The sequence below is a fragment of the Phaenicophaeus curvirostris genome, chromosome 2, assembly GCF_032191515.1.
Source record: "Phaenicophaeus curvirostris isolate KB17595 chromosome 2, BPBGC_Pcur_1.0, whole genome shotgun sequence".
NCBI classification, from domain to species: domain Eukaryota; kingdom Metazoa; phylum Chordata; class Aves; order Cuculiformes; family Cuculidae; genus Phaenicophaeus; species Phaenicophaeus curvirostris.
In genome coordinates this window covers 36,719,439-36,731,833 of record NC_091393.1, presented here as the reverse complement: position 1 = coordinate 36,731,833, position 12,395 = coordinate 36,719,439, and the positions used below count along the sequence as shown (strand labels likewise).

Genomic DNA, 12,395 nt, shown 5'->3' with positions numbered 1-12,395 from the left:
CAGTATGACTAGAAAGTAAAACACAGTATTTCAGTCAGTCTGAAATACTTAGTATTCAAAAGCAAACTGTCATTTTTTTTGACAGATTCTGAGTTCCTCTTCCTACTAATTTTCTTTTTTTTGCTTCCTCCGTCTCATGTCAAAGTGGCTAAACTTTGAGCCACACAAAGCTAGATAAAGCTTGCTTCATATCCTACTTATGCTTCTTGAGGTAAAAAGGTCACCAGAGAATGATTTAAACAAGTTTGCCCAATGCTTACCAAGGACTTCTGTTCTCCTTTGTGGCCCAGTCAGCATGACAGCTACACCAAATTGTAATGCCAGCTTGAACCTCCTTCTTAACCCTTCCTCCTCCCCACATTGGGAGTTACCACTCCTGAGCCGTAAAAAATCACAGCATTCCCTAAATAGCACATTGTATTTAGTTCTACAGAGAAAATGAAAGAGAAGTTTGGGAGAATGTTGGTATATTTTCTGTTAACCATAGTTCCAACTTCCGGCTTTTTACATCATCCCTGAAATATTCCCCCTATTCAGCAAAGAACCTAACTTGAGTTTACATTAATTTCCTGCAGCAGCTTTCTCTGCTAACCTGTTCTGAAAGTTTGTCATTTATTACATATATTATTTGTACCTCCACACTCACCTTTTTCTCCTTTTCAACTTAAACATCTCATTTCCTTTAGATCTGTAACAACAATAGGAAACACAAATATATTGAATTTTTCTTTATATTCAACTCTCCATGTCAATGCATATCAGGACCCTTTGATGTGAGAGGAAGCATCCCAGAAACAACATAGATTTTACAATATCTTTACAAAGGGACCAAAATTCCTCTGCTGCAGGGGCAGGGAGAGTTAACTGCTGAGTGGACAACTGGGAACTACATTAAGTGCTCTTCTCCTTAATGTATAGCGGTACTTATTTCACAGGCCAAGAATCTCCGATATCTGATCTGTTACTAGATGACAGAAAAGATGAGTCCAACTTCCAGAACTTCAAATTCCAGATTTTTGTTTACACTCAATGTAATATTCCAGAGGCTCGCCTACAACAGATTCCCGTTCCTGTGCGCTCCAAAGGCCGCCTGAGAATCTCTTAGAGAGCGGTAATTGCCATCTGCCGGCCAAGCCGAGAATGGTCTTTGTCCACAATTAATTTCTTTGTCTCTCTGGCTAAATTTGGAAATAGATTTGAGCAAAGGAGGCAGTGCAATGAGGGAGCAGGAGAGTGCAACCGGCAGCTGAGGCTGCACACTGGGGCAGAAGCAGGTGCTTACTTCTCTGTCTCATGCTGGAAAGGGAGAATTAAAAATGTAGAGGAGGAGATGGGGTTTAGGGATATGTGACATAGCTGTTATTTGCCGAGATGTTGATTTAAAAATACAGAACCAGCGCAATTATAGTTATCTTCTCACCTGGAAATTAAGCCTGAAATTTTATGCTTTGAGTGAAAAAAAACCCAATACTGTAAGGGAGGCAAACCCTGTGCTGCTGGAGAGAAAGGCCAGCTCTGCAAATTTGTGTTTCCAGATCAGAGCGGGTTGGAGTCAGCAGGGAGGCACCACAGTAATTCCTGTCCACTCCGCACCTGAAATCCTGCGTAGCACAGGAGGCTTATCCCCTGACTCTCCCTTCTTATTTGCTTTTTCCCAGCTGTGACTTTTTATCTCCCAAGCCTTCTGTCTCCAAACGCGTTTTGCAATCCACCCCAACTCTCAGTCAAACCATTTCTCCTCATCATTTCAATCCAGAACCCTTAACATTTTCTGTCTTCTTTCCCGTTCTTCCCTAAATTCTCTTGCCTCCCAAGCCTTCCTCTTCTTCCCAGACTCTCACGCTCCTCCATATTCCTAACCTTCTGACTCCAAGAAACCCAGCCCATACAGCCTACTTCTTGCATCCCCCAGTGCAGGCTTTCGCATCTGCCCCAGTTGCTTGACTTCTCCTGCTCTGCCTGCTTAGAACAATTCTACCTCTCTAAAGTTGTCCTTGTTAAGAAACAGGAGGTGGAAAGGCATGACAAGTCTTGGGAAACAGAGATGCAAGGTAAGTTTATTTGAATACTTTTTCTCTGATATCTACCCATTAGGTGGCAGAAGACAGGAATTAGATCCCGTCTTATCTTCTCATCTGCAGGATGAACAAATCCAGTGCTCTCAGCCTCTGCTTGTGCAGTGTGTGCTCCAGCATCCTGACTCTGGTGGTGATTCTCCACGCACACTGGTGGTTGGTTGGTTAAGTAAAGCAGCAACTTCCCCTTAGTGTTCTCCAGCTTTAATGGAATCGTGATAAATGGATTTGTTCTATCACTCAGTCTTTTCTGGCAGGAGTTCCATAGCTTAACTGCATGTGTGAAAAAAACACATCATTTTATGTGCTACCTATTTCCTGTAAGCTTCATCGGATAGTCCCAAATTCACTGTCTAGTCCCATTCAAGAACACATTTTTTCTATTAACATTCTCCATATCATCTATGCATTCATGTATGTTTGCTGTATTCCATTGCAGTTCTTCTCAGGCAGATTCAATCATTCAAGCTGATTCAAACATTCTTCCTATAGAAGTCCTCATCTTTTAATCACTTCTGCCCTCTGCTGAAGTAGAATCATAGAATAATGCAAGTTGGAAGGGTCTCATAAAGATCATGGAGTTAAACTCCCTGGTCCTCACAGGACTACCTAAAATTAAACCACATGGCTATGATCACTCCTTGAGCTTTGACAGGCTTGGTGCCATGACCACTTCTGTGGGGAGCCTGCTCCAGTGATCAGCCACCCCCTCAATGAAGAACCTTATTCCTAGTGTCCAGTCTGAATTTCCACTAATGCATCTTCATTCTATTTCCTCGTGTCCTATCACTGGTCACCAGGGAGAAGAGATCGTCACCTCCTCCTCTGCTGTCCCCCTCGAGGAAGCTGTATACTGCAATGAGCTCACCCCTCACACTTCTCCAAGATGAACAAGCCAAGCGGAGACAGTCTTGCCCTTAAGGCCTTTCACTATCTTGGTCACCCTCCTCTGGGCACACTCTAATAGTTCGATGTCCTTCTTGTACTGAGGCACAGAAAGCTGCACACAGTAGTCACGGTGGGGCCGCACTAATGCAGTGTGGAATGGGACAATCCCTCCCTCGACAGGCTGGCTTTGATGTGCTTGATGGACCCCAGGACACAGTTGGTCCTTTTGGCTGCCAGGGAATGCTTTTGACTTGCTATTCAACTTGAACCTATATCCCCAGGTCTCTTTCTGTGAGACTGCCCTCCAGCCTCTCATCCCCTGGGCTTTCTCCATCCCAGGTGGAGAATCCAGCACTTGCTCTCATTAAATTTCACATGGCTGGCAATTGCCCAGCTTTCTAGTCTATCCAGACCTCTAAAACTAGTTCTTTTACAGCTCTTTTCAAGGTAAGGGACAGGAATAGCTGAACTGCCCACAGCAGTCAGGATATGAGCACCTTTTGAATTTATACAACAGCAAGTGTTTGTACTGTTTCATTTTCCTCCTGCCATACTAATTATTAACATTCAATTTGCTTTTTGCTATGAGCATCAGAGTGACTTTTTTACTCTCTGATATAATCACAAGGTCTCTTTCCGAAAGAGCCATGGTTAGTTCAGAACATATCTTAAGCTGATGTTAAGTCCGTTCATCACTTGCAGATACCAACACTGAAACTAATTTAACTGGCATTAAAATGGCTTTTGCTGAAGAATTTTCTTGATATCTTGGAGGGAGGGCACTCATCTTTACAACACCAACATATCCAACGCCAGTAGCAAACTCTGTCATGTCATTGTGTTATCAAACTACAAGCTGTGGAAGAATTTGAATACAGCCAGTAACCAGGAAGCAAAATAGCAGGTTAAATTCACTACTGAGAAACATAAATATGAAAAAAACCTGTCTCTAGTCACATAAAGTAATGGTCTCTTGTGTGTTATTATCATTACTAAGTTCATTAGAGAATAGAGATCTTGGAGAAATTTTGGCTTCTTCTCTGGCAGCAATAGCTCCCAAAACAATAATATCTAACAGGAACATAGAACAATAATCATTAATAAGAAAAGAAAATCTAAAATAAAGTGTGTCCATGTCAGAATTAGTTGTGCAACAATACCTTTGATGCTACATACAGTTCTCAAAAAATACATAACATAACATAACATAACATAACATAACATAACATAACATAACATAACATAACATAACATAACATAACATAACATAACATAACATAACATAACATAACATAACATAACATAACATGAAAAGTGCAGAGGATAAATTAGCAATATGATACAGCTTCTGCATGAAAAGCATTTTTGCTGATCAAGACTCTTCATCTTGGGAAAGAAATCAGTATGGAAACTGAGGTTGTAAAATCAGGACTGGCATGAAGAGGAATAACTGTTCTGCAAACAAACAAACAAACAAACAGGAATGTTTGTTTTTATTAGGGTTTACCTTGAATTTTATGCAGCAGCAATAAGAAATCTGGTTCTCCAGGGCAGACTGTGTTCAACACTCTTCTGCAAAGTGTGATTGCAAGTGAACAGGAGCCCTGGAATAAGGGAAAGATCTTGAGCCATTGTGTTTTTTGGTTTTTATTTAAGGAGAAGCTACTGCAGCGCAGGAAAGCCGTGTTCGGTCTCTGAAGAGCCATGCGCTACTTCAGTATCTTGGTGAGGATGTTTTCTTTATACCATAGTTTTTACTATGCCTAGCACAGCAGGGTTCTGGGACCCTTCCCAGAGGAACATAGGTATTACTGTCCTACAATAAATAACTGTAAGCCTTAACAACTTGTTCTTCTTGAAGGCTGGATTGTGATTTGGATGAGAATAGAATAAGATTTTAGACAAATCTCTTCAACAAGTCTGCTATAAAACAGTGTAAAACAAATGTAAAGTCAGGAAGCTGTGGGTTGGTCTTTGTTTTTAAGTCTCAATGGGGCCCAAGACCTCTTACAAATGGAACATCATTTATGATCCTTAGGTGGGAATGATGTGTCACTTCGTACAGTGATGGACTTACAGAGATCCATGCAGCTATTGGAGTGTAGGGGGGTTGCTTTCTCTCTGTGACATACGGGAAAACATATTAAAGATATTGCTCCAACTTTCATTTTATAATTGATGATCCTTTCTGCCCTGCAACAGCCATTTTTCATGCAGATATGAATAGTATCATATAAGTTTTTATCACTCTTTTTCCTGTGTTCCAAGTCAAATACCTACTTCAATGTCCAAGAAGGGATCTAGAAGACCAGGAAGTTTCTGATGTCAGTCATCTGTCTTTTGCTGTGACAAAACACCTCTGCTAATGAATCACCTTAATAATTTGCTTTTTCTTTCTTAACGCTCAGTTTTGCTGACAGAGTGAGGCCCGTGGAAACTAGCTCTTTAACTGCCAGGTTGAAAAGTTCATCCTGTTCTACTTTTTAACAGAACAACAAAACTTTCCTGTAAACTCAGCTCCCAGAATCCATTACAAGTCTAGTGCAGCTGGCTCTTAACAAATGCTGGCACCATTTTAATAAACCACAAATTTTGACAAGTTTTTTCCTTCTTCTCTGCTAGCATTTAATGCATCTTGTCCTCCAGGCATACCAGTCAGGTAGCACAAATCTCCTGCCACTAGTACGAGTCTCTCAGGGAATAAGATTTACCTTTGACAGAATCTCATGCGTAAGACCATGCTTAGGGTATATTTAGCCTATTTTATGCAGCCCTTTGCTGAAAAAGCATTTCGCTTTTCACTTTTTCATTCTATTCCTTTAACTATACTTTTCTTCTTAACAGAGACAGCTTTGTCTATATGCACTTAAATTTTTCAGTCGCTTTGCCACGTAAGCCGCAGAATAGATTTCCTTCCAGGAATTGAAAGAAAAGTAGCTGAGAATCTAATCAGTTCCTACCTCCTGAAAACAGCAACACAGGTCTAATGGAATTTAAATTAAGTTTAAAATATTTTTCACAACTGGAGAAAATAACTAAATCTCCCTTCAAAAGACCCGAGGCTCACACCAAGATGCAGTGTTATCTTTCCAAACATAATGCACCACCATGCAGTATTTCTGATCATGCTCAGACTAGAACAAGCACAATCTTATCTTTTATTCAAGTTCATTAAACAAAACATTCAACACAGCTCAAGAAGTCCTATTCATTGCCATAGCTCCATAGCATCAGAGGGTAAACAAATTGAAAAATTTTAAAAATCTTCATAGTGGAGAAAATACTTCCAGCTAAACCAGAAGCCACATAAGGAGTTTTGTCAGAAGGTTACTCCTGATGGAGAGAAGCTTCCTAAACATTATTTTGAAGACTGCCTTATAACAAATCTGAACAGGTCTCTTTGAATTTTGCTACAAGGCACACAAGTGAACTAGTGTCTCACTCAGTACCAACCAGGTCTGTGTGGTGTTGGTCTTTGCCGATGAACCTCAAAATTTTGGAGAGTTTTCCTTTGCAAAGAAAATCACAAACTGTGAATGGTTCCACTTAGGCCAACTTCTTTCAGGCCAAGTGTGGTTGGCAGCTGCTCTGGCTGCAGCACAGACAGCAGAGCCCCAGCCACAGGGAGGGATGTGGGAGCCACTGACAGAGACCACACCAACAGCAAACTCACAACATTCACATTTTACCTTTGTTCCCAAAGCAAATCCCTTTTGAAAAATCAGTTAACCCCTGCTGTCACATCTGTAAAACTGTTAAAATTAATCTTTTTCACAGGGAGTTGTGCTGAAACTCACTAGTAAGTCCCAAACCCTGCTGATTTTTCAAGAATACACTCAAACCCATAGTGATTCTCAAACTCTGGCACCACCTTACATGTATCAGTGTAAGCAGCAATACCAGCAGCAGGAGTTCCTTCACATCTCACATCCCGCTTCCAGCCTTTTGCTCCCTCCCCAGTGCTGTGCTGAGCGCCAGATCTGATCGAGCTTCAGAACAAAGACACACACATGTTACTTTCCCCACTCCTCACCTTTTAAGGCCAGTTTCATTCCCTGATGTGGTCGCCGGTCCCGCAAGCAGCCACGCCTTCCCAATTCCTCACGTCGGCATCATTGCTGAACTCACAGTTTTCCCTATAAAGCACTAGATTTGTGTTTATGGTTTTTTTTAAAGAAATATCATTACACATGACCCCTTGCCTTTGAGAAACCAAAGGAAGCTAATGACAGGAATCCCCCTCTCTCTGGAAGGGAAGAGAGAAGGAAACACTCAGCAGTTACCAGGTCTCCGAATCTTTCTTCAGATGAGCCTTTCCGCTCAGCCCTGAAAAGATGAGCATCTGGAGCACAGACAGGAACCCATCAACTCCAGGGTGCACTTGAGTTGAACAGCTGTTTGCCTGCAACATCGTAGAAGCCCCTAGGAACCTCAGGTAGGTTCCGAGAATAAAGGAGAATAAAGAAAAACGAAAAAAAAAAATGACCGGCTTCTTTTCAACACATAAAAAATAAAGCCTGCCTAATATTTCATTTAAATAGTCCTAATGAGCAAGGAATTATTCCCGTGTGCAAAGTAAGCCAACGGGAGCTGAAATCTATCACCTCTTCTGAATTAAAAGCTTATTACTGTTTATTGGCACACTGCTTGTGAACTTCAGAGGTTTCATTATTTCTTCATAATAATCTGATTTCAATTAAAGAAGTAAAATGGCTGCAAGGGGAGGTGAATGTAAGTTCTGCATCGCACTTCTTGCAGCAAACCATCCCAAAACAAACTTCCTGATACAGCAGATGTGGCAGTGACGCCTGCCAAACAGCTCTTTGCTCTTCAGAAAAGAAGAGCTCAACTTTTTAGGGATGTTTGGTGTGAATTTGTACTGCTAGGACCCTTACGTTTCCTTGTTGTGCCGGGACTGGTTTCTGTCACACACAAGAGCCCGACACGACAGGCGAGAGAGGCGGAATTTTGCCTGAGTCTTTTCTTTCACCTCACATCTGCTCTTCCTTCCTCACCTTCTCCTAGAGGAGGGAGCAACTTCAGAGCCAAGGGGCTCGATTTCCACTGGAGAGAAACATCAGCGACTCACAATCAAAACTGAAGTGTTGGACTCGATGATCCGGTGGGTCTTTTCCAACCTGGTGATTCTGTGATTCTATGAACTACTTGTGGACTTTTTTGGATTAGGAAAACAGAAACCCCAACTCAGTACAAGGCATGTGAGTTTATCTGAAAAACAGGCAGGGAGGGAAGAGGCTTTTAAACAATCTTTTGGCAACAGCCTCTGTTAGGCCTCAGTGTGCCTGTCTATGGCTTATGTAGACAGTCCCTCTTGCAGCGATAATTCCAGAGCACAAAGCAGCCTCAGTAATTCTCCTGCCCAGAAGCCAGCAGCGGCCTTCAATGGTTTAATTTTGCAGATTTAAAAGGGGGAGAAATAACACCAGCACTCAAAGCAGCCTTAGAACTGATCACGCAGGGCTCGGTCCGAGCAGGTTCCACAGAGCATATGTTAAAGTTAGGAAAGGGAGAGATGAAAATAGATTCTAAATTGATCTCACTTCACATTGCAGCACTGTGCATGGGAAAACTCCAGTTTGTTGCGCATCACTCAGATCTCTGCGGGCAATGCAGCGCAAGGCAGATGTACGTAACCCTCTGGCAGGGGTCATCAACCATGGATCTCCTTCAGACTTTGCTGAGTAAGGCCTGGCACCCCTTCTGCTGTTCCCAACAGGTCGGTGCTCTCGCTTATGTTCTCCCACTTTGGCAACAACTGAAGAAATGGGCTTGATTAGACCTTTCCTGCAGATTTCCCTGCCAGACTATAACATCTAATAATGTGGTTGACAGGACAGCTCTTCATCCCATCACCTCCTCTGATTCTGGCTCCTGACCTCTGGCTTTGGAGTTTGACTCCCCATTCTGAACATGGCTCTCAATTCCTTGTTTGAGTTTGTCCGGATACTCTCGATACCTTGATGGTTACAGGGAACAGCTGCACGGGGAATTAAGCATATAATGGCCAGTGCAGAGAACAGAAGGTATCTGGAAAAGATGAGACCAAAATTGTGACCACTAGAAGAGTGGAAAGAAGAGATTAATGTAACAACTACCATGAACGATAAAGTCCAAGAAACTCAGCTTTTTGCCAGTCCAAAGAAATTATCTGGACAAACAGTAGGGAATGGGTCAGTGCAGCTGCATGCGCTTCAGTTTGGAGGCTGTGAGAGTGAGGGAAGCCAAGAAGAGAAAACTGCTGCAACCAAACCAGAGGAGAGTTAGGCCTTGCACAGGCATATTTTGGTATCGTGGATGGGGTGGGAAATCCAGACTTTCTATGTATTGTGTTGCTTTACAGTAAGAATTATGGGATTATCCACGTGGAAAGAGGGAAATTAATGCAGATCTGGGGAATGTCATTAACCACACATGCTTTCTTTTAATTTCTGCTCAAAACTTTACCTCTACTTCCCACGAATTACTTCGTGCTTATCTTGGAGAAGTAGGAAAAAAAACAAGAAGTAGACAGAATATGGTTGAAAGACAAAGAAAATGAGAAAGAGGAACAGAAGAACTTTCCCAATCAGCGTATGTCTACTGCATTCACTGGTTTCTGAGTAGGTAATTTCCGTGTTATTTAGGAGAGGGCTTAATCCCATATTACCTGTAAATTTTTCTTCTCCCCTAACCTACCTTCATTTCTTTGCCCACACAGCACTGAGGTTCCTCCAGCCTCCAATCCAATAGGATGCATGTACAGCAGTAGCTGTATTGTTCACTGTGAGTGTTCATCCATTTTGGAAGGCAATCCTGCACAGGCTTCACCCTCAGGAGCCTTGTGTCGCTTTTCCTTGTATATTTTTAGGAAACCTGACTTCTGATACAACTGTTTCTCAGCTACGTGCTTGGATTGCATCTGCATCAGCACGGCTGGCGGCACTTTAGTGAAGTCCAGAAGGGGATAAATTGCACTTTGAGACAGGGGAGAACTATCTGCATGTGCAATACACGTGTTCATATATATTATGTACGGCTGCGTTAGGTACATGATGCACTGCTAACATTTCCACTTCCCTCTCTTTAATAATGGAAACACCTCTATAACAGTTCAGCTCTAGTCTCCTTTCTCCCCTCCCTTATATTTGACAGCCTATGGATGAGCAATGGGCAGCTTTTCTCCCCCCGGCTGGGGAAGCAGCAGCCGGTGTAACCCCCACCGCATTTGTGACGTTTAACCCTCCTCCCTTCCCACTCTTCTAACCCTCCCCAGCTGCAACCAAGCTGCCAGAGGAGGGAAACCCTCAGTCAAACCCAGAAAGCACTTAGTAAAAACAAATAACCGTTGCTAAGGAACCATAAAGATAAACTGAAACCCACAAAATCCAGGAAACGGAAAAGAGTTTCTATGCTCTTTTCAAACACACACCACTCGTTGCTCTCAGCGCTGTCTGTCACATTATGCTAGCACAGAGCTAAGGCTGATTATAAGTGCCAGGACTGATTCCCAAAAAAGTGGGAATCCCAAGAACGCAGCATGTCATGCTACTTAACAATATCTACCCCTCTTCCTACATTTTTAGGTCACTCTACACATAAAAGGAGCCAAGTAAACTTACCACGCAGGTAGACTGCCAATTCTAGGTATATCAGTAGTTACCTACAGCAACCGCGTCCCCGTTCACAGTAGCAATGAAGATGCCAGCAGCACAAACCCAGGGGCCACAGAAGGCACAAACTGTCCCCTCCCTGCCGTTTCCATCCTGCCAGTAAGATTAAAGACAGCACGGGTTTGCCTTCTGATCCGCAACTCCACCTCCGTTTTTGGGAGCTGTGCTTCGCCCACAGGGATTTTCTTGAAAACAAATTTATTACTACGCTCAGCTTGATTTATGAGTTAACTCCAGTGTGCTGGGAGGTAAGATGAAAGCCAAAGGAAAGGAGTGAACGTGCCAGTTACGCCTTGCCCGTGCCATGCAGACCCTGGGGCCCTGTTTACGTGTTTTCAAAGCCTGGTGAACTCCAGGAGCAAGGGGCAATTGAGGCAAGGCAAGTCCCTTTCATCAGCCGCCCTCTGAGTGCCGCATGTTCCGTTCCCCGAGCACACAGCACCTGACAAATTTCCTTGAAGTTCAAAAGACTGTGAGAAATAAGAACATGGCAGTAGAAAGTTTATATTTATCCCTCCTATCTCCACTTACCTTGAACTAAATCAGATATTTAAAATGTAGCAATTTCCTACCATGCCGAGGTTGTTGTACGTGCTCTACACCTAAAATCACATTAGCCACCAGCCTTGCAGCTTAATCATTGCTTCGCAGCAAAGTTGGAACGTCTCTGAAAGAAATTGTGTGAATGAAGTTGCTCATTTGGCTTCATCCTATCTCATCATACAGCGATCAGAATGGCTCATTTCCACCATAAGAACAAAATGAGAGCATTTCCACCTCCTGCTCAGAGCTTGCACCTTAACGACACCATTCTGAGTGGTAAAAATTACTAGAAGTGGATTTTAATCCTTGGTATCAACACAACTTGAAAGTAGTTAGTGTGAAAAAGTATAGCCTAAATATCCTTACACCACATCCAGGTGAATTTCTCCTTGCCTCACACATCCGATTCGTTCTCTCCACCACAAGGCTGTATTTCACCAGCACAAAACCAAAGAGCAAAGGGTTGTTCACACCAACAGCCACAGCTGTGGGACACCAGGCACTTCAGGTTCCACTCTTAGTCAGCAAAGACAAAAGACCCTGTGAAGGGTGAATAAATGCACCTGCGTTCTCCCCACTGACCGATTCCCTGCGCTTTTTGCATCTCTCTGAAGCTGAGCAGTAACCACAGGGGCTCACGACGGCTCTCAGCAGGTGCAGTAGCCCTCGTCTTCCACTACATACAAGGAGCAAACCAGCAGCAGTATTAAATAAATCCAAAGGATTATTACTGAATAACTTTCTCACTTCTGGCATGAAGATGTAACAGGATGTTAGACTGTCTATATTAAAAACTATTTCCCATAGAAGTAAACAACTAAAATTGTTTTCCAAATTAAGATGATTATTGACTCGAAGTTTGACAAGGACATCATGCCCATCAGTACAATTCTCCTACAGCCATTAGCAAATGTGGCTTTCAGTCAACTGTGTTTATATTTCAGAAACATGTTGGAGAAATACAAATCTGAAGTAGCTTTTGGATTTATCCATTTCTCAAGCACACAGTTATAGACAGGGAAAAGTATCTAGAGAGAGAGATGTGCATTTTGTGCAATAAAAAAAAATTATTTTTAGGTACCACATTGAAGATAAACACGTTTGTGCCTTCAAATGGACCCTAAACTTTCAAAGCCCATTCTTTTTCACAGTACAAGTTTCATCAGAACAGCACAGCAAGAACATCATGCGTGGCATTTACACAGCCACAGATGTGACT

The 12,395-nt window shown here is 42.5% G+C and overlaps 1 long non-coding RNA gene across 2 annotated transcripts; it reads right to left on the bottom strand.

The window, feature by feature from the left end:
- Positions 1-2,037: 2,037 nt before the first annotated feature.
- Positions 2,038-10,677, bottom strand: LOC138717441 (uncharacterized). Of its 2 annotated transcripts, XR_011336858.1 has the most exons (4): positions 10,583-10,677; positions 6,997-7,099; positions 4,471-4,567; positions 2,038-2,348 (listed from the first exon to the last, which is right to left on the bottom strand). It is a non-coding gene; the product is annotated as an uncharacterized lncRNA (long non-coding RNA). The 2 variants fall into 2 exon arrangements; XR_011336857.1 differs by lacking the exon at positions 10,583-10,677 and having other exon boundaries at positions 6,997-7,148.
- Positions 10,678-12,395: the final 1,718 nt, after the last annotated feature.